Source organism: Monodelphis domestica, chromosome 1 (genome assembly GCF_027887165.1).
Source record: "Monodelphis domestica isolate mMonDom1 chromosome 1, mMonDom1.pri, whole genome shotgun sequence".
In the NCBI taxonomy this organism is placed as follows: domain Eukaryota; kingdom Metazoa; phylum Chordata; class Mammalia; order Didelphimorphia; family Didelphidae; genus Monodelphis; species Monodelphis domestica.
The window spans coordinates 698,736,176-698,757,172 of NC_077227.1; the positions used below are offsets into that span (position 1 = coordinate 698,736,176).

Sequence of the window (20,997 nt, forward strand, 5' to 3'; positions counted from 1 at the left end):
GGTAACCTGGCTGGCCCAGTCAGTAAGTCAAGAGAGAGGTCCTTAACCTGGGCTCCATAGACCTCCCCCCCAAGGAGCAGGAGGATGAATTTCATCAAGTCTTTGAATTTGTTTTCTTAATGTTTTGGTAATTATAGTTCAGTATCATTGATTTCCTTTGTAATTCTATAATTTTGTTTCTTTAATTTAAAAATATGATTGTGAGAAGGGTTCCACGGGCTTCCCGAGACTGTTGCCAAAGGGGTCCAGGACCCAAACCAAGTGAAGAACAATAGTGATGGGCTACTTCACTCCAGTCACTGGTTTATGCTAAACAGAAGTTTAGAGACTGTTTCAGGAATGATCTATAGCCAAAGTGCCAGTGCAGCCGAATCAGAATAAATTTTAATTGTAAAATATTTAATAAAATAAATAAAAAATATAATAGAACACAGACAATGTTAATACATGAATATGGAGCCTCAGGTTCTATGTGAGTTTGCTACCACTGGTCTATACCATAGGAAGCAAATGCTTTAGCAGAAAATAAACGGTATATAGAACGAAAGAAACCAACAATCATATAGTGCCTATTGTGTGTCAGGCACTGTGTCACATGCTTTACGAATGAAGTGTCATTACATTTGATCTTTGGAATGTGATAGAGGCTAGAGAAAAAGTGCCAGCTCGATGGGGGCGGGGAGGGGGCAGGGGTGAATTTCCTGAGGAGAGAAGACTCTGGTGAGGAGAGCAGTGAGGGTCTCTCAGTCTTGAGATGTTGAAGAGAGAAGGTGGATAAAGACTTTCTCCTGGGGGTTACACTTTTCCTGCTGGTGACTGGAAATCTTCCCCGCCCACCCCTCCCAATTGAAGGGATTTTCTGAAAGGAAACCTGAGCAGACTTTACCTCAGCTCCTGTTGCCCAGGGGTGAGTCAACCTGACTTTCTCTCGGGGAGGGGGGTGGTGGTGGGTGCTCAGGCTGCCAAGGCTTGAGTTCCTCCCAAACTTGAGGATAGAGGAAAAGGGTTTAGATAGAGACAGGGACCCCCTTTTCCCACTTTCCTTTTCCCATTCTTCCCTGCCCATTATTCCTTTTGTATTACCTGAGTGAGTTAACATTAAAGTTGTCTGTTCCCCAAGCTGAATGTGAGTGAAAGGATCAAGGGGAGACCTTTTGGTCTCAAGTAGTGGAGGGGAGACAAGAGGGATAAGAGTGAATTGGGGAGAGCAGCTTTAGCTAAGGAGGGAAGGCAGAAGGGGGAAAATCTTCAAACCCCCTCTCCTCTCTCTGAGCCAACCCGTTACAGCTGTTGTCTCCCCTGAACCCGCTTTGTGGAAGGGGGGTTCTCCTCCCTTTCCCTGTCTCCATACCTTGGGGTCCAAACCTCCCTTTTGGAGTACAAAACTCCTCTCTCTTTTTTTAAACAGGAACAACCCTAGGAGATAGGTGCTATTATCATCCCCATTTGAGAGGAGGAAAGAGAGACAGTCAGACTTTCCCAGGGTCATAGAGCTAGGAAGAATCTGTGGCTGTATTTGCACCAAGGTCTTCCTGATTTGAGAATAGGCACTTCATCCACAAGTACCACCTAACTGCCTTTAGGAATGAATATTTGTGAAGTCAAATTGAAAAGTAGGTCTGGAAAGAAAGAAAGAAAGAAAGAAAGAAAGAAAGAAAGAAAGAAAGAAAGAAAGAAAGAAAGAAAGAAAGAAAGAAAGAAAGAAAGAAAGAAAGAAAGAAAGAAAGAAAGAAAGAAAGAAAGAAAGAAAGAAAGAAAGAAAGAAAGAAAGAAAGAAAGAAAGAAAGAAAGAAAGAAAGAGAGAGAGAGAGAGAGAGAGAGAGAGAGAGAGAAAGAAAGAAAGAAAGAAAGAAAGAAAGAAAGAAAGAAAGAAAGAAAGAAAGAAAGAAAGAAAGAAAGAAAGAAAGAAAGAAAGAAAGAAAGAAAGAAAGAAAGAAAGAAAGAAAGAAAGAAAGAAAGAAAGAAAGAAAGAAAGAAAGAAAGAAAGAAAGAAAGAAAGAAAGAAAGGAAGAAAGGAAGAAAGGAAGGAAGGAAGGAAGGAAGGAAGGAAGGAAGGAAGGAAGGAAGGAAGGAAGGAAGGAAGGAAGGAAGGAAGGAAGGAAGGAAGGAAGGAAGAAGGAGGGAAGGAAGGTCTATGTCTAGTTTTTTTTTTCCTGCAAAAAAGCTTTTGTTGTTGTTTTTAAGCCCTCACCTTAATCAATAACAAAAGTACTGGTTCCAAGGCAGAAGTGAGGTAAGGGCTAGGCAGTAGGGGTTAATTGACTTGCCCAGGGTCATAGACCTGTAAAACATCTGAGGCCAGATTTGAACCATGGTCCTCCCAACTCCAGATATGGGACTCTATCCACTGTCCTACCTAGCTGTTCCTGATTAATTGCTAATGGACACAAGGGATTCTTACTTATTAGTGCTTGTTTGCTGCATGTATTGGTGTAGGTCTGTAGGGGACATCGAAGGAAGTGGGTTCCAGAACTTCCCTGACAACTTCCAGGGGAAATGGGGCTTAGTGATGAAGGTCTCCTGCTTTGGGATGATAAAGGAATCCCTAGTGAGCAGGGAAAGCTGCTGCCTCTATGGACCTGTAAAAGAGTTTCTTGCTTTTGGTCTTTTTCCTTCTCAAAGGCATGTTAGGACTATTGAACCTTTCCCATGAGAGGTGGAGAGAGGAAGGGCCTTTCCTCCCATATCCAGCCTGACTCTAGCTGCAAAGAGACTACTAGAGAGAGCATGTGCCTGGCTAGACTAGCTGAGCCCAAGTCCTCAGGCTCTCGGATGCCTTTTCCTTTGAATCCCCCCCCCCCCCCAATATAGGTGGCTGAAGAGCAATCTCAAGATGGATTTGTCCAGCCTTGGAGGCAACCTTGAGGGTTCCAGAGTTCTGGAGATTCTGGGTCCCATGGTCAGAGCTGATTGATGGAGGGGGGGGGGGTTCTGCAGCAGAGGATGACCACCAACCAGGGGAAACACTTAACCACTGCCCAACCTTACCTGGTTAGCAATATTTGGACAGTGCAGGGCTTAGGTGATGTACATACTTACATAGTAGTTCAGCCAACTACATCATGTCTTGATGTTTTAAACAACCACCTTCCAGGAGAGTATAACAGCAATTATGTTTCTGCTATGGCTTATTTTATTTTATTTTTTTAAACCTTTACCTTCTGTCTTAGAGTCAATCCAAGGCAGAAGAGTGGTAAGGGCTAGGCAATGGCAGTTAAGTGACTTGTCCAGGGTCACACAGCTGGGAAATGTCTGAGTCCAGATTTGAACCCAGGACCTGACTCTCAATCCACTGAGACACCCAGCTGCTATGGCTTATTTTACTAATGTCTTTGTTAATGGGCACTTGTAAGAGCATTTTGTGCTTTGTGTGTGTGTGTGTGTGTGTGTGTGTGTGTGTGTGTGTGTATGTGTGTGTAAAAGAAATAGTTACCCCTTACCTGATTTATATTGAACACTGAACACCATTCTACTCCATCCACTTTGGGAAGACCCTAGAAAGGAGCTCGCTCTAAGCTTTAAGTTCTTTGGGGAGTATGGAGTGGGGATATAAATAACTAGAGAATGTATAAAGGATCCTCACCCCTTTCATTAGAAGCCAGGCTCTCCGAGGACTGAAGCCACTAACCATATGCATGGGTCTTGAGTAAAGGATAAGCTTAGTCTATAGAGAGAGTATAGCACCCCAGTCCCTTGGGTCCATCAATAGTTATAATTGTTCAATTTATATTTGAGGCCAAGAGGCAGGAAAGAATGCTTACATGTTCACGGGAGCGATGATGGTATAAAGTGAAACAGAAAAATCCAGAAAGCCTGCATGAGGTGGGAAGGGGAAGAAAGCCCCCCCGAGGCTGATCTGTCATTTCCCAAGGATAACGAACCGCTCTTACCAACTAGGTGCCAATTAGACGGGGCATGACAGGACCGGAGGATCTGGCACATGGCTGTAGTATGGAGGTCTGATACCCTTTACTCACTACCATATTGGGCCACATACAAGAAAGAATACCTATCTTCAAGTTGATAGTGGTACATGTGGCTTACCCCCAGGTAGGGAGCGGTAAAGAGTCCTCCACAAAGATGGAAAGAGTTAGTGTAAGCAGAAGATTACAGTGATCAAAGCCCCAGCCCCAGCCAGGTTGAGCCCCAAAACATGTCAGTGCATTCTCCTGTCCAGTGTGTAGGGGGAGGATGGCCAAAGGAAGCACGTGGGTGGCTTGGCCACTTGTGGAATGGATGGAGGGATGTAGCACTGGGCACCTGTCTCTTCCTTCCTTCCTATTTTTTTTTTTTTGAGGGAGGATACACAGCCTTTATTTAAGTGGATTTACTATTTATAACTGAGATCACTTTTACATACTGTCTTGCCAGTCTACATTATTTCCAAATTGAAGAACTACACACATAAAAAAACCACACGCACATAGCATTATAGAACAGTAGTGCATACATTATACTCCTGAAAAGCCAGATTTTCTTTAAAAACACTAAAGTTTGGAAAGATGCCTTCAAATGGAGAACTAAGATAGATGCCATAGGATGCTAGTTTGAGTCATTCTGTACAATTTCAATCAGCCTGTTACTTAAGTTGAAAGAGTTAATGAATGGGACTACTCTCTTCTCTTACCTCACCTCTAAGCTGAATTTATATGACATCAAAGCACGTGAAAGGAAAACATTGAATCCAAACATCCACGTGTTCCCTCCCTCCCAAAGGGGAAAGGACCAGGACTTTGAAGAGGCAGCAGGGGTTGGAGATGATGATGGCTTCATTCCTCGATGCCAACTAAATGCTCTATCTACTCATCCCATGATCTAGCAGGGCGAGGAAGGGTGATGGTTATCCTTGGGTCCTCTGGTTCTTGCATTCCAAACCAAACTGAGCCTCCTTTTGACTAAGAAGGAAGCCATGCAGCTGGACTAAAGCCAAGATGGGGCAGGGTAATAGGAAGTGGAAAGCCCCATGCAAACCTATTTTAGGGGGTGGTATAACCCAGGCTTTTGCCCACCTATGCCCAGGTACCAGTTGCATCCTGTAGCCTGGAAGTTTAAAAACTCAGGAGACATCAGCTGTTTCTCTTCCCACATCTTCTCCTGGTCCTAGCTTGGGTGGGAGGTAACTGGGGTGTTGGTGAGCCTGTGGAGAGAAAGAATGACTGGCTTCCATTTCCTCAGGCTTCAGAGGAAAGGTGGTGCTGGCCCTTGGTAGGGATAGCTTGGTGCTACAAAGCCTGAGGTTTCAGGAGTTGTAGACTGCTGATGGATTTGGCATCAGGACGTTCACAGTGATTTTCATTATATTTTGATCATCGCTATTCATTCCTCTTTTCTCTGTTTCATTGACTTGTGTGACTAACTATTGCACTCCGAAGGAAGGCTGTAAAGAGTTACTGAATGGGACTACTCTTTTCTCTGACCTCAAAGCTGAATTTATATGACATCAAAGCACGTGAAAGGAAAACATTGAATCCAAACATCCACATGTTTCCCTAGAAGGAACCCAGAGTCAGGACAAAGCCAGAACAAAGGGAGGGTTCAGGTTGTTTTCTAAACGTCTGAATATCTGTACAATCAAGCATCCATTACAATGTTTAGCACCTCACACGGGTGTTTTTTTTTTTTTTAATTTCATAGGATTAAATCGAATTGAGTGATTGCCTGAATTTCTCACTGTTTGGCTGAATGTTGGACTTGTCCCTCGGCTTGTTCTGCTTTTCAGCCATAAAATGTGACTTACTGAAATCTGATTTTGCTTACATGTTCTTGTTTTTGTATTTAGGGGTTAGTCATGCAACCGAGTTCCTCCAATAGTGATTGCTTCATTCTACAAAGACATTCCCCCCTCTTTAACGCCCCCATTTCCTCCAGGACATCATCAAACAAGGATAACGTCTCTAGAGTTCTGATAGCAACAATGGAGACTGAGAAAGAATAACTGATTCCAGATGTCCATCGGCAAACATACACCTCTCATCTCAAAGAGAATGTTTGATTGACTTCTTATTCCAACAAACACTGGAATGAGTTGAGATCCTCCGATGAGGCAGGAACCCTGGGGATCTCAAGAGCTGTCCCGAACTGAGGGAAGAAGGTGGCAGAGCTCCTTGGCTGTGTTGCTTAAGCTTCATGGCTTCAGGTTGAAAATCATGGTCCCTCTTTTGCTTATCCAAAATACTAGTGCTTGGGGGCAGCTAGGTGTCTGCTAAGAAACACTGTTGCTTGTCTGCTGACTCAAGATCTTCTAGGTCACTTGCACTTGTTTTGTAAGGGTTTACAATCTAGGGATGCTTGGTGCGAGCTTTTACATGATAATGCTGATAAATAAGTTCATTTCTGAGTTGGAATATACCTCCAAGATTATCTAGCTTGACCTTTACCCAAAAAATGTATACCTTCTACTGAAATGAGCTTTCATTTCTAGAACACTTTAATTTTTTTTAAAACCCTTATCTTTAGTCTTAGAATCAATAATAAGTATTGGTTCTAAAGCAGAAGAGGGCTAGGTAATGGAAATTAAGGGACTTACTCAGGATCACAGAGCTAGGAAGTATCTGAGGTCAGATTTGAACCCAAGACTCCCATCTCCAGGTCTGGTTCTCAATCCACTGAGCCACTTAGCTGCCCCCTTCTAGAGCATTTTAAAGCCTTCTAAGTGCCTTCCCCACAAGAACCTGGTAAAATGGATAGTGGAAATATTATTACTATATAAATATAAATACAATATAATATAATAATAAATGTTACCAATTAGGAAGTTAAGATTTAGAAAGGAAGTGACTTGTCATTCCATCACAGAAGCAGACTTGAACTAAAGTCTTGTGAGTTCCAAGGAGAAAGGTTTTCCCTCAATAGAAAGAAGAGCACTGTCTTTAGAGTCCGATGACCTGAGTTCAAATTCTAATTATTACCTGTGTGACTTTGTAAACTACTTAACCCCTTGGGGCCTCAGGTTCCCCATTTCTAAAATGAGATGGGCAGGAGGGGAATGAATTGAACCAGATATAAACTTTGACGGTATGATCTTGAGAAAATTCTGACTATTAGAATTGTTTGAAATGGAATGAACTACCTTCTGAAATACTAAACTCATCACCAGAGCTGTTGAGAATATGGAGCAGTAGAAAGACCACTGGAGTTGCAATGAAAAGTTTGAGGGTGTCTCCTCATATCTCTTCATTGGAATTCTATTTGATCTTTATAATTTTGTTACATTTACTTTTCCCAATTCAGGATGTACTTGTTCTCTCTGTTTATATTGTTCTAGTCATTGTGTATATTGCTTTCTTGGCTCTGCTTACTCCATTCTCCATCAGCTCATGAAGATCTTTCCAGGCTTCTCAGTATTCGTCACATGCATCATTTCTTATGGCACAATAACATCCCATTTTACTCACATACCACATGTAGTTTAGCCATTCTCCAATTGATAGACCTCAACATTGGTTTCCAGTTCTTTGCTATCATAGAAAGAGCCGCTATAAATTTTTTGGTATTCATAAGGGGTTTTTGCTTTCTTATCTACGGCTTCTTTGGGTATAAAGTCCAGGAATGGTGTCATTTTATTTACATAACCCCAAATTGCTTTGTGAAATGATTGTACCAATTCACAGCTCCACCAACAATGTATTTTGTGAACCTCCTACAATTCTCCCAACACTGACTGTAGCAGTCCCTCCTTATCTGGTATTTCACTTTCTCCCTTTTCAGTTATCTAAGGGCAACCACAAATTCTAGGGGAAGGAAGGAGACAGGAAGAGGGCTGCCCCCAGATGGAGGAGGGAGTGGTTCATAGTTCGAGGACACATGGATGATAATCTGAATATGGATGGATGGTAGACTTGTGAGCAGGCAGTCTGGCAGTGGTGGCCAGAGTGGATCGAAGGTCTCCTCTCTGTACAAGCAGGCGACACCAGCCAGTCAGTTTTCTGCTTTCGCTCTCCCCCCCACTTTTCCTTTCACTTTTTTAAAGGGTGGGGTGCATGGAACACCATGCCAAGGGCAGGAATGAGGAGAGAGAGAGCACATGCTTATGGGATCAGCAGATTGTTTGCTTCCATCTGCAGTTTCAGTTCTCCGCAGTAGGTCTTGTAATGTATCTCCACTGGATATTGGATGGATGTTGCCATTTTGGGCCATTTTTGCCAGTTTTCATGTGGTGTAGTAAAATCTCAAGATTGTTTTTATTTGCATTTCTCTTATTATTAGTGATTTGGAGCATTCTTTAATGGGATTGTGAATATTTTACAATTATTTGGGGAACTGTTTGTTCAGATCCTTTAACCACTATCTCTGGGGGAAATGGTTATCAGGGCTATGTCATGCTATCGTTGTTCCTTCATTTAAATTGTGTCCAACTCTTAATGGCCCCATTTGGGGTTTTCCTATCAAAGATCCTGGAGTGGTTTGCCATTTCCTTCTCCAGTTTATTTGACAGATGAGGAAACTGAGGATAAAGTGATTTGCACAAAGTCACACAGCTAGTAAGTATCTGAGGCCAGATTTGAACTCTGGAAAATGAGTCTTTCTGACTCCGGGATCAGCACTCTACCCATTGTGCTCTCTGGTTAGTTTTCATCCTTCTACCCAAAGAAGATTAAAATGATGATGTCTTTTGAGTCAAGCATAAACTGGATTTAAGTGAGTCAGAGTTGGACAAAACCTCACTCTGTATGCCAGAGTCATCAAAGTCCAATAGTAAGGTGACAGCTGGGTGGCTAAGTGGATTGAGGGCCAGGCCTAGAGACAGGAGGCCCTGTGTTCAAGAGGGAGGCCTGGTTGAGAAGGGGATTCAAAAACCAAACCAAGGATTTTATTTTTGATTCTGGAGGTGATAAAAGGTCACTTGAGTTAGTAGAATAAAGGAAAGTGCTTCAGTATCCTTAAAAATACTATAGAGGAAGCAGCTAGGATCCAGGCATAGATATGGGGAGTCCTGGATTCAAATCTGGCCTCTTCTTATTCACTTCCTAGCTGTGTGACCCTGAGCAAATTCCTTAACTCCCCTCTTTAAGAAGGAAGAGAAGAGCATCATGCCTTTTACAATGATTTCCATTTGCAAGAGTTGCATTTATAAAAGTTTTCCCAATTAAAGGAGTAAGTTCCTAGCCCTCACTGCTCTTCTGCCTTGGAACCGATACACAGTACGGATTCTAGGACTGAAGGAGAGGGTTTAAAAAAAATGTCTAGTGGCAAGACAAAATTCAAGATGGTTGGTAATGGCCCAGGATATAGTAGAAGACCTTTAATGTCTAACCAAGCTCTATTCAGCTGCCTTCATGGCCATTGGAAAAAATTGTTCTCATCTCCCCATTCTACTTGGGGAAGTCTCCATATGCCTGGGAGCAATGGCTCCCCAACTCCCTTCGACAGGTTTGAGGCCCATTGGTTACATTCCACTTGTTTAGCCCGCCTGCCAAGATGGTTTACCAGGATGTGACTGCTGGGCGTGCTACATCTTTCTTGGAGCAACAGGTAAGAGCTGTTGTGGCAGGTGGACACCAAAGATGGATGAGCAGCCCTGAAAAGGGCTTGGCAAGCCCTCCTACCAGAAGTGCTGGTCTTCCCTAAGTACACTGTATACACCATGTAATCATCATATAATTATATATGGAATATGTAAATATATAAGAACAATAATGCACATATTATGAAATATATGCAATGGATAGTGTATATTATATGATATATAATAACAAATGGTGTGTAATACATAATATATGTCGTCGATGTAATGCATCTTGGGTACCAAGCCCTTATCAGTGGAATTTGATCCAAAGATCTTTTTTTTTTCTGTTTGACCATTTCCTTTCTCACCCTCAGGGTGTTATCTCTCACCTTCAATGCTGCTTCGAGGACACAATTACTCTTGGAAATGAGCTGCAGCCTATTTCTTGCCACCATACGGCTCTCTGCTGCCTTCTGTGGGACCCACAAATTGAATTTTTCTGTGACTGTGATGCTCCATCCTTTGCAGTCTTCTAGCATCTCCCTAATGCGGTGTTAAATCACCACCTGTTTTAATAGCCATGAAGGACAGAGCGTCAGGAGATGAGAAAGCCCATTGGGGATGGGTTCTTGACTCCAGCCTGTGGGGAGGCTTCTTTTTTCCTGCATTGGTGATGAATGAGCTATTTCGCATGAATGGATTGTATTTGTCCAAAGAATACTAAAATCTATGTTGTGCTAGGAGAAAAACAGGAACTTACTCCTTTAATTGGGAAAACTTTTATAAATGCAACTCTTGCAAATGGAAATCATTGTAAAAGGCATGATGCTCTTCTCTTCCTTCTTAAATAGAAGCTAGAGAGTCAATTCTAGGGGCAGCCAGGTAGGGCGATGGATAGAGCATCAGGAAGGCTTGAATTCAAATCTGCCCTCAGACACTACTGCACGATGTTAGACAAGTCACTTCACCCTGTTTGCCTCAGTTTCTTCATCTGCAAAATGAGCTGGAGAAGGAAATGATCAACCAATCCAGTATCACTGCCAAGAAAACTTCAAATAGGGTCATGAAGAGTTGGACACAACTGAAATGACTGAACAACAATAATTAAATGTTATGTGACCTCTTCTGTATGACTTAGAGTCATCAAAAGAAACATCCATTGCTGTGACCATTTCATAATCATTCACTTTTCCATGATGTTTTCTTAAAACCTTTTCCTTCTGCCTTAGAATCAATACTGTCATGGGTTCCAACGCAGAAGAGTGTTATGGCCTAAGGAATGGAGGTTACATGACTTGCCCAGACTCACATAGCTAGGAAGTGTCTGAGGCCAGATTTGAACTCTGAACTTTCTGTCTCTAGGTCAGGCTCTAAATCAACTGAGCCACCTACCTGCACCCTTTTTTTTAACCCCTTACCTTCCATCTTAGAATCAATACCCTGTATTGGTTCCAAGGCAGAAGAGTAGTGAGATCTAGGCAATGGGGGTTAAATGATTTTCCCAGAGTCACAAATCTGGGAAGTGTCTGAGGCCAGATTTGAACCCAGGACCTCCCATCTCTAGGCCTGGCTCTCAATGCACTGAGCTACCCAGTTGCCCTCCTTCACCCTTTTAAAATTAGTTTCTTTAAAACCCTCACCTTTAGTCTTAGAATCAATACTGTGTATAGGTTGCAAGGCAGAAGAGCAGTGAGGGCTAGGCAATGGGGGTCAAGTGATTTGCACAGGGTCACACAGCTAGGAAGTGGATAGGAAGAGGTCAGATTTGAACCCGGGACTTCCCGTCTCTATGCCTGGCTTTCAATCCACTGAGCCACCTAGCTGCTCCCTCTATAGTATTTTTAAGGATACTGAAACACTTTCCTTTATTCTACTAATTCCAGTGGGCCCTTGTCACCTCCAGGATCAAAAATAAAATCCTTGGTTTGGTTTTTGAATCCACTTCTCAACCAGGCTTCCCTCTATCCTTCTGGCCTTTTTATATCTTATTCCTCTTCCCGTCAACCTTCTTCTTGATCCAATGACTCCGTCTTCTTTGCTGTGCCTAGCTCCCATCATTCCATTTCCTGACTCCAGGTATTTTTGCTGCCTGTGTTCCTCCAGGCCAGTCTCTCTCCCTCTCTCTCTCTCTCTCTCTCTCTCTCTCTCTCTCTCTCTCTCTCTCTCTCTCTCTCTCTCTCTCTCTCTCTCTCTCTCTCTCTCTCTCTCTCTCTCTCTCTCTTCCTCTCTATCTCCTAGCTTCCTTCAAGTCTCAGGGAAAATCCTACCTTTTGCAAGACCCTTTCCAATTCCTCCTTAATCTTGTGCTTTCGCTTTGAGATTATCTCCAATATACGCTGTATTCAGGCTGCTCCAAAAATTTTTAGTGCACATTTTAGCTTTAGTAGCTCGAAACCGCAGTAAGAATTTTTGGAGCACCCTGTATATCTTGTGTGTATTCAGATGTTTTGATGTTTTCTCTCCCATTAGATTGTCTTTTGTCTTTCTTTGTATCCAAAGCACTTAACCCAGTGCCTGCCTCACAGAAAGCAATTAATAAATGTGTGTCCATTTGATAATAACCCTAGGAGGTAGGCTACACAAATATTATTGAGTCTATTTAACGGGGCATCTTGATGGTACAATGGATAGGTCTGGTGTTGGGAGGTCCTGGGTTCAGATCTGGTTTCATACATGTCACGTGACCCTAGGTAAATCCCTTAATCCCAATTGCATAAACCTTGCCTTTCTATCTTAAAGTCATCACTAAGACAGAAGCTTAGGTTTGTTTGGGGCTTTTTTAAGAGTCTATTCTGCTTTTTGTGGTAGCAAAGAATTGGAAATAGAGGGGATGTCCATCGATTGGGGAATGGCTGAACAAATTGGTCTACATGTTGGTGATGGAATACTAATGTGCTATAAGGAATGATCCACAGGATGATTTCAGAAAAAGCTGGAAAGATCTGCAGGAACTGCTGCAGAGTGAAATAAGCAGATCTGGGAGAACATTGGGCTCCGTAACAGCAATATTGGATCATCGTCATTGAACGATGATCCAATATTGCTGTGAAACTTGGCTATTCTCAGCCATGCAATGGTCTGGGACAGTCTTCTGAGGAGAAATGCTGTCCACCTCCGGAGAAAGGGCTGTTGGAGTCATCCTTCACATCAGTGCATTTATGGATTTATTTGGGGGTTTGGTCACGTATGACTTTGCTCTCACAACAGTGGCCAATATGGGAGTGTGTTTTGCATGACAATAAAATTTAAAAAAAAATTTAGAGTCTATTTAACACTAAACCACAGACGCTTAGAATGGTAAAGGATCCCACTGCCAGGAAATGTTAGAGCTGGGACATCTTGCTACATTATCCATGATGCTTTTCTACCTTCTGGCAGAGCTGGAATTTGTAGCCAGGTTAGCTGGGGCCAAGCCAATTGAGAGGCAAGGAGCTTCCTACTTTTACTAATTCATTATCCTCGGTAAGTAGTTGATAAGGACTGTTGTATCTACTTTGTGGAAAGTCTACAAGTATTGTCAGTGCCCACTAAATGAGGTGCTTCTGCCATCTGCACCATCTGCTTGCCCCACTTTAGTTAGGTCTCTGGTCTCCAAGACAATAAGATTTAGAGCTAGAAGGGACTGAGGTAGTGTGCCACAGTGGAGAGATCCAGAGAGCTGGAGGAATACTTGGGTTCAAATGTTGTTGTAAATAGTTATTAGCTGTATGATGTAGTCAGAGCTAGATGGGATTTCCAAAGTAATTCAGTTCAATCATCCTTATGTTAATAGTGAGGAAATTGAGATGCAAAACTGGAAATGACTTACCCAAGGTCACACAAATATATGAGTTAGAAGTGAAATTTGAACTAAGGACCTCTAATTCCAAATTCAAAGACTTTTCCCTATATGGTTCTATGCTATTTCTACCATATTATCATAATCCCCAACTCAAATCCACATTCATGGAGCATTGAATGCAATTTCTAGCAATGAAGAGTCTTATGCAAATAGTCTTAGAGCAACCCTCAGTCTACTGAGGGACATGAGATCATTTACCCCTAAATTACACTAAATGGGTCCTGCCTACAACTCTGCTTTTTGTATTCTACTATTTCCATCTCCTTTGCTACTAGTTATCTCTTCTCAGTGTTGCCAGTGAAGTATCCCCTAATACCTCCTTTATCCTTTCTAATTTGTTTCTTAAGTTTAGGATAAAAGACATTGTATTGAAGGTATTTCCCAGTGTGGATAAATCAATATTTTACGTAAATTTAAACCAGCTGTATCTGGAAATTGGGCCAACAGTGTGCTGGCAAATGTTTAATGAACAGTTCTCTGCAGGAGAAAATTGTGCAGGTTAAGCTAAATCTGTATCATGAACGTTTTCTCCATCAGTTTCTAATGGCTAGACAATGAACAGAGCAGTAAATCAAGCCCAGGTCGTGGTTTCTGATGCTCACACTGAAAATATAACAATGGATTTTCTCTAGTTTAGCCCTAGTTCGGGGCCTTTGTTTACTTTATCTTGGAAAAAGGTGTTTTTACCCTCCTTCCACTCTCAGACATTTGCAAAAGTTATGGGCTGGAAATCCTTATGGGGAGCCAGAGCTGTAGCCATATGGATGTAGCCAGCCTGGTTATTTCACCTGAGTTCTAGGCCTGCCTCCAGAGCACCTGGAGACATCTCCATCCACCTCTCCCAGAAGCACCTCATACTTAACATGTCGAAAGCAGAACTCATTATCTTTCTCCCCCCAACTCAAACCTTCTTCATTTCCTTGTTTCTGTTCAGGGAACCTCCTGATCTTCTAGTCACCCAGGTATGAAACCTTGCGGTAATCCTCCAGTCTTTATTCTCCCATACTACAGTCCATCCCTCCTAATCGATTGCCAAATGTCGATCATTTTACCTCCACAAAACCTGTATCTCTCCTCTCCATTCATATGGCTACCATCCTAGTTCAGGAAGTCATCACCTCTTTCCTAGATCATCGACACCAGCACCTAAACAGTTCCCTTGCTTCTTCAATTCCCCTTTCTTTCTAATCATCTTCCATCCAGCTGTCAAATGAATTGTCCCCAAATGTCGATCTGATCCTCTCAGAAAGCTCTCAAAGGTTCCCTCTTTCCTCTTCAACTAAATTCACACTCCTATGTTGGACTATTAAAAGTCTTTCACAGTCTGTTTTCAGTCTATTTTTCTCCTCTGATGGCACAGCATTCCCCCTTCATACACCCCATGTTCCAGACAAACTGACCTTCTTACTGTTTTCATGCACAACATTCCATCTCTGCCTCTGGGGTTTTCCTCTATGCCTGGAATGCTCTCTCTCTTCTCACCTCGACTCTTGTCTGCCTTCAAAGCTTGGCTCAAACTCTACTCTCCTATATGAGGTCTTCCCTGATCTCATTGCCCACTCACATAATCGCTGCCAAAAAATTACATCATGCATGGGATTATGGGAATAATAGATCTAGGTTAGACTATGGTATTTGCTTTGTATCTGGTTATCTATCTATCTATTATTAGTGGCTTGAGGGAACAGACTGGTTCAGTTTTGTTTCTATATTCTCACTGCCTGGCACATAGTAGGAACTGAATAAATACTTGTCAAATGAATGAATGAAAAGACATAGAGCCCTGGAACCTTTTGTAGCTCATGAGTTAACTATTTTTTTTCTCTGATTGAATCTGCCAACCATCCCTTTGGCTTATCCCATCTTCTTCCCAGTCTCCCAAATGTATTCAAGAACTGAACTGAGGGAAGAGAAGTTGGGACACTGGGAATGAGATGGGATGAACCAAATGGATGACTTACATATTCAAACTATTTTTTCCCCTGAATCTGTCAACCATTCCTTTGGCTTATCCCATCTTTTTCCCAGTCTCTTGAATGTATTCAAGAACTGAACTGAGGGAAGAGAAGTCAGGACACTGGGAAAGAGATGGGACAAACCAAAGGGTTGGCCTACAGTTCAAACTATTTTTTTTTCTCTGATTGAATCTGTAAGTCATCCATTTGATTCAATCCATCTCCTTCCCTGACTGCATTCAAAACTGAAAGGATAGATTCAATCAGAGGGAAAAAATAGTTTGAATCTGTAAGTCATCCCATTGGTTCATCCCATCCATCTCCTTTCCAATCTCCTGACTACATTCAAGAACTGAACTGAGGGATGAAATCAGAAGGATGGAGGTCAGCTTCTGGTACCACTGAGACTCTGGGCATCTCCCCCGAGTCACATGGGAGCTGACTTATCCATCTGACAGATTTGTACTAGCCATGTCAACAGCCTGAATCCCCAAATCTGGCCACACTGAATGCTCACCCCCCACCCACCTCCACCTCCTGCCTGATTGACATTTCTGTTTCTTAAAAAAGTTCCCTTGCTTAAAAAAGCCTGGAGGAATGCTTCTTTCCCACTGCTTACTCAGCTTTTGCACTGAAAACGCCAATTCTGGCATTCTATTCTACGTGTCCACTTGAATAAGTGCCTTCCATTGGGTTCTGGTTTGCTTCGCATTCTCCCTGATCCTATTTTAGCTCACTTTGCTCTGACAGCCTCTTTACCTGCCATATGCAAGTGATTTCCATCCCACAGGCTGCCCCTCACCTCTCATTAACATGAAGCCAAAGGGAATGGCCGCAGAAAAGATGTTGGAAGCAACAGGAACAGGCGAAGGCAGAATTATGTGAGGTTGAACTTGACAGACTTGGCAGAGATGAAGCCACCAAAAATATAGGCTTTGTCTCAATCGTATTTTAATTCCACCTTCATTCCCTACCTTGGTTAAAAAAGAATTTACTTAATTTAATGCTCCAGACACTAGCCAAAACCAGTTGGAGAGGACTGAGGGCGGGTTGAGTAACACTGATGCCTTCAGATTTCGTGATAGGACCTTCATTGTAACTCGGAGACTTGGTGACGAAGGCTTGGCCATCAGCAGGTTTTAATTTTTGAACCTACAACCCACTGCTGCCCTTCCACAAATATGTAACCAACTCCTCCGCTGGGCCAGGACTCACCGACCTCTCTCTGCGTATTTTTACCTTTTAGTGCCTTTTAGCTTGGAATAAAGAGGCCTAAAAGAAATATCTCTTAAAACTTTTGGTAAACATGGAAATATGACCTGGTAGGAGAGTTTCTGACCCATGGGCAAAAACACCAAGTGGAAAAAACATCGTCCAGTCTAGGTTAAGTGAAAGTGGCAGGCTTGGGTGGATTTTCAGGAACCCACATGACCTGAAGTGGTCCCACTTCTCCCCATCTGCCTTCTTCTACTATCCCCACATGGTATATAGCATAGTTGTGCAAAGAGAGTGAACTAGGTGTACCCAGGTGTACTGGAATTCTCTGGGGCAAACATCATTATTGGTCCTTTCCTTCAGGGGATGAGTTACTTTATGAGAAGAAGGGAAGAACCAATGGTAATTTTTGACCCAGGGTGGGCCCATGTTCTATGTGCATGTATGGGCAGAATTGGAAAGAAGGGGGTGGGAAAGTCCTCCTGGAGGCAAGTTGAGCTGGCCACTAGACAGTTCTCTGGTTATTTGGTGCAAATCCCTAATAGCTGACTTGGCTAATATTATTAGCACTTTGATTAGGTTATTTAGGAGAACCAGATGGTAGGCAGTAGACTAGGGTCTCTAGGACTAAACTCACACAGGGACAGAAGTGCAATAATGAGAGTTAGGGGAGGGAGTGAAATGGAAAAAAAATAGCTGAATATAAGTTAACACAAGTTCAAAGTACTCTGTGAACATTCATGCCATCACATAGCTCATGAGCCCCCACTACTGTGTTTGCTCTTACTAGCCATAGTATATACTTAATTCAAAGCCAAGACAATTGCGGAAGTAGCGTACAATGTAAAAGTAGACATCAAATTTCTTTTCCATTAACCTGGAAGATATTCTTCCACAAATATCTCTATTATCCATGGGAAGAATGAGCATGCATAGGGAATGTGTATGGAGGAGCACACACATAGAGAACATGTGACCAGGGAGCATCTATGGAGCACACAAATGTTGGAAACATATATGACCAGGGAATCTATGCCAAAGCATATATCAGAAAAGCCATGATGCCAGGAAACACAAATGAATGGCATACTTGAAGGGAAAATGTATTCATGGAATGTGTGGGAATAATGAAACTCACACTGCAGATGTAGGTGCCAGGGCAGCTGAAGTACTTTAGTGATGTTATCCCATTACTCTCTCTGGTCTTTGTTAAGAATATCATCTCTTCTTGGTGTTGTTTCACTGGTCTCACATTTGATGCTCTTATAGTCATGCAGTTTCTCAGTATTAATATGCCCATCTCTTCTTTTGTTAACTATTTTGCCTATTATTTCTTCAGTTTTTCTAGGCTTTCTTCATGACAATTCAAGTCCTACTGGTTCCTTCCCTCTGAAATGACTTTCCATCTACTCAGGATATATTTTGTATGTAAGCAATTGTGTTCACATTGTCTCTTCTACCCAAATATGAGTTCCTAGGGGGAATAGTTCATATTTTTGCCCTTATTTCAATCCCTAGAACTTAGCACAATGCCTAATTAGTACCCAATAATGTTTGTTGACTTAACACAAATTTCTCTCTGATGGTTCTTTTAGTCCAGAGCTCTGGTGGTTATGAACCACCAAACCTAGCTAAAGACTTTTAATTAAAGCCAGGTATTGGACTCCTATTCTAAGTCTATCATTTGAACTCCCTATGTCTGAAACTGAAATATAGTCCATCATTACAAATGACAATCTGATTTAGGGTCAGAAATACCCAAGCTCCTCTCCAGCTTAGCTTGCAAATAAATTTGAACTTAAAAAAAAAAAAAAGCTAAACAGGTAGGTAGCACAGTTTATAGAGTGCCAGGCAAGGAGTTAGGAGGACTTTTGTTTAAACCTGAATTTAGTTTCTAGCTTTGTGACCCTGGGACGGTCACTTAACTCCAATTGCCTAGCCCTTGCTGCTCTAATTAGAACTGATACTAAGATAGAAGGTAAGGGGATAAAAAATAAAAAGTTAAACAAAAGAGGACTTATCCCTCTTGACCCATACCCCTGCCTTTATTATGCACAAACTCTCCTAAATCTGATGCTGTATTGGGGAGGGTGGGCCAAGAAGAGACTTCTCTATCTTTCTTTAGAAGTAATGATCAAATCCAACTATCTGAATTGTATCAGATGGATTTACTATGTATTCCTCATCACCAGAGAAGAATGCTTGGCAGGTATATAAGGTACCTATGCCCCTAGAGCCATGTTGGCAAACCTATGGCATGTGTGCCAGAAGGGGCTGCTCCCTTCTACCTCTCCACCCCTCCTGAGGACATTTTTTTAAAATCACCCACCTCTCTGCCCAGCAGCCCAATGGGAGCCCTTCCTTCCTCCCTTGTCTGGGGTAAGGGAGCAGTTCACATGCAGCATGAGGGTGCAGTTTGGGCACTTGGTCTCTAAAAGGTTTTCCATCACTGCCCCTGGGGGAAGAAAATTCTAAAATCTAAAAAGCATAAATAATATACAGGAGTATCAAGGTGGCACAGTAGATAGAGCATTGAGCCTGGAGTCAGAAAGTACTGAGTTCAAATTCAGATTCAGGCATTTACAGACTGTGTAACCTTGGGTAAGTCACTTAACCTCTGTTTGTCTCCATTTCCTCATCTGTCAAATGGGGATAATAATAACACCTATCTCTCAGAGTTCTGGTGAGGGACCAAATGAGATAATATTTGTAAAGGGTCTGGCATAGAGCAGGTGCTTTTTGAATGTTAACTTCATCAGCATTAGTAGTAGTCACAGTATTAGTATTATTATGAAGAATTCCTCCAACAATTTAGAGTTAGATTAGTTACATTCATCAACAGAGTTAGTCAACCATATGGATGCATAGGACTCAAGAATTTGTTTCTTAGCACTTTACTGCTTGGTGGAATAGCAAAATATGACATAGCAAAAAAGAACAAATTAAGGGAGGGAAGGGAGATATTACAGAAACTTGCTGTGGGACCTTGGGTAAGTCACTTCATTTCTCAGGGTCTTGGTTTTCCCACGTATAAGATGTGGGACTGGAAAATCCCTGGGGAGGCTCCCGCCCAATTTTGAATCTTTTGACCCTCTGAAAATGGGGGAAAAAAAACATCCAGGCAAATTTAGACTCACCACCTGAAGAAAACGTGAGAGCTTGTAGCGCCACCTACTGGCTGAAGCGGTCTGATAGCGTCCATCCGTGGAAGCTTCCTCTGCTAGTCACGGCTTCTCCATCGCCATCACTGTTCAATACTTTGTCATTACCGAGCAGCTATTCCGTGCCCAGTGATTTGGGGCTGGGGTAATAAAAGAAGCTTTAAAAATGACGCCGTGTCCTGAAAATGCTCCAGAAACATCTTCGCTCTGGAAGCTCACTCCATCCGTGGGCCTCACACTTTGGAAGTACCCTTGTGGCCTCAGCCTCTGATTGGCTGGTTCCTTCCAGAACCTTCATTCACAGTTCTAGGCGCCTCGCCCATCCCAGTCTGCATTTATCCTCTCTCTCCGGCATGGTCGACTCTACGGAGCCTTATTCTTGCCTTCTCTCTGTAGTCTGGCCTCATTAGAATGCAAGCAATTCGAGGGCAGGAATTTTCTGTATTACACTAGATGTTATCTCACTGATTTTCACAACATCCTAAGAGGTCGGTGCTATTATTGCTCCATTTTACAGATGGGGGAACTGAGGCCAATAGAGGTTAAAATGCCACTTACCCAAAGACAAATAGCCAACAAGTGTCAGGAGAAGCAGGGTAGATTTTAACTCAGATCTTCCTGGTTCCAAGTCTAACACTCGATGTGATGCACAATTTCTAGGCAGAATTTCTCTCTAGTAATTTATCCATACCTCTTTTCTCCCCTCAGTATCTTTCCCACCCCCTTCCCTTCTAACCCCAGTCTCCCAGTATCAGTGGTGTACTAGAGGCAGCTGGAACTAGCTCAGGAGCGGACATCTATCTACAGAGAGAGACCTGATGAGCTCTCAGAACAGCTTGGAGCATTTTAAAATGTTTGTTTTTCTTGCTTTTTTTCCAACATGGCTAACAGAAATATTTTACATTAAAAATGAAATTTTTAAAAAGCTGATTGTTAAATCTTCAGAGTCTTTATGCCTTTGAAATCAGAAAATACTATACAAATCGGGGTTTCATTTTTTCCACTGGACTTTAGAAAGTTTGGGAGAAAATAATGAGGATTAACTTTAAAAGTATGTCCTGTGCACATTCTTTATTGGAGAGTTGGTTGTTAAACATTTGACAGCAATACTTTCAGGCTATCTTTCCTCTCTGATACATGAGTGATACATGAGTCATTATTGACTAATAACTACTAAACATGATCCATTTTTATGGATTTGTACCTCCAATAGAGATCAAAATCCAGAAAACGTTTCAGATGAAACTTTGATATTGGAGTTTCAGGCATAGAAATCAAGATAATAAGTATTGTTATCATTATTATTTTACCAGGATGGTTTTCTTGAACAATGAGGTTGCCAGCACATCTGAAATCACAGCGCATAGCTGATTGCCTACT

At 42.2% G+C, this 20,997-nt stretch overlaps 1 long non-coding RNA gene across 1 annotated transcript in view; it reads right to left on the reverse strand.

Moving 5' to 3' along the window:
* The window catches only part of LOC103092427 (uncharacterized), a 59,204-nt gene that overhangs the window by 19,466 nt on the left and 18,741 nt on the right, over positions 1-20,997 (reverse strand). The window contains exons 2-3 of the long non-coding RNA XR_001626170.2: positions 6,527-6,671; positions 5,010-5,137 (exon numbers count right to left, since the gene is read on the reverse strand). This is a non-coding gene — a long non-coding RNA (uncharacterized LOC103092427). The remainder of the gene's footprint in view (positions 1-5,009; positions 5,138-6,526; positions 6,672-20,997) is intronic.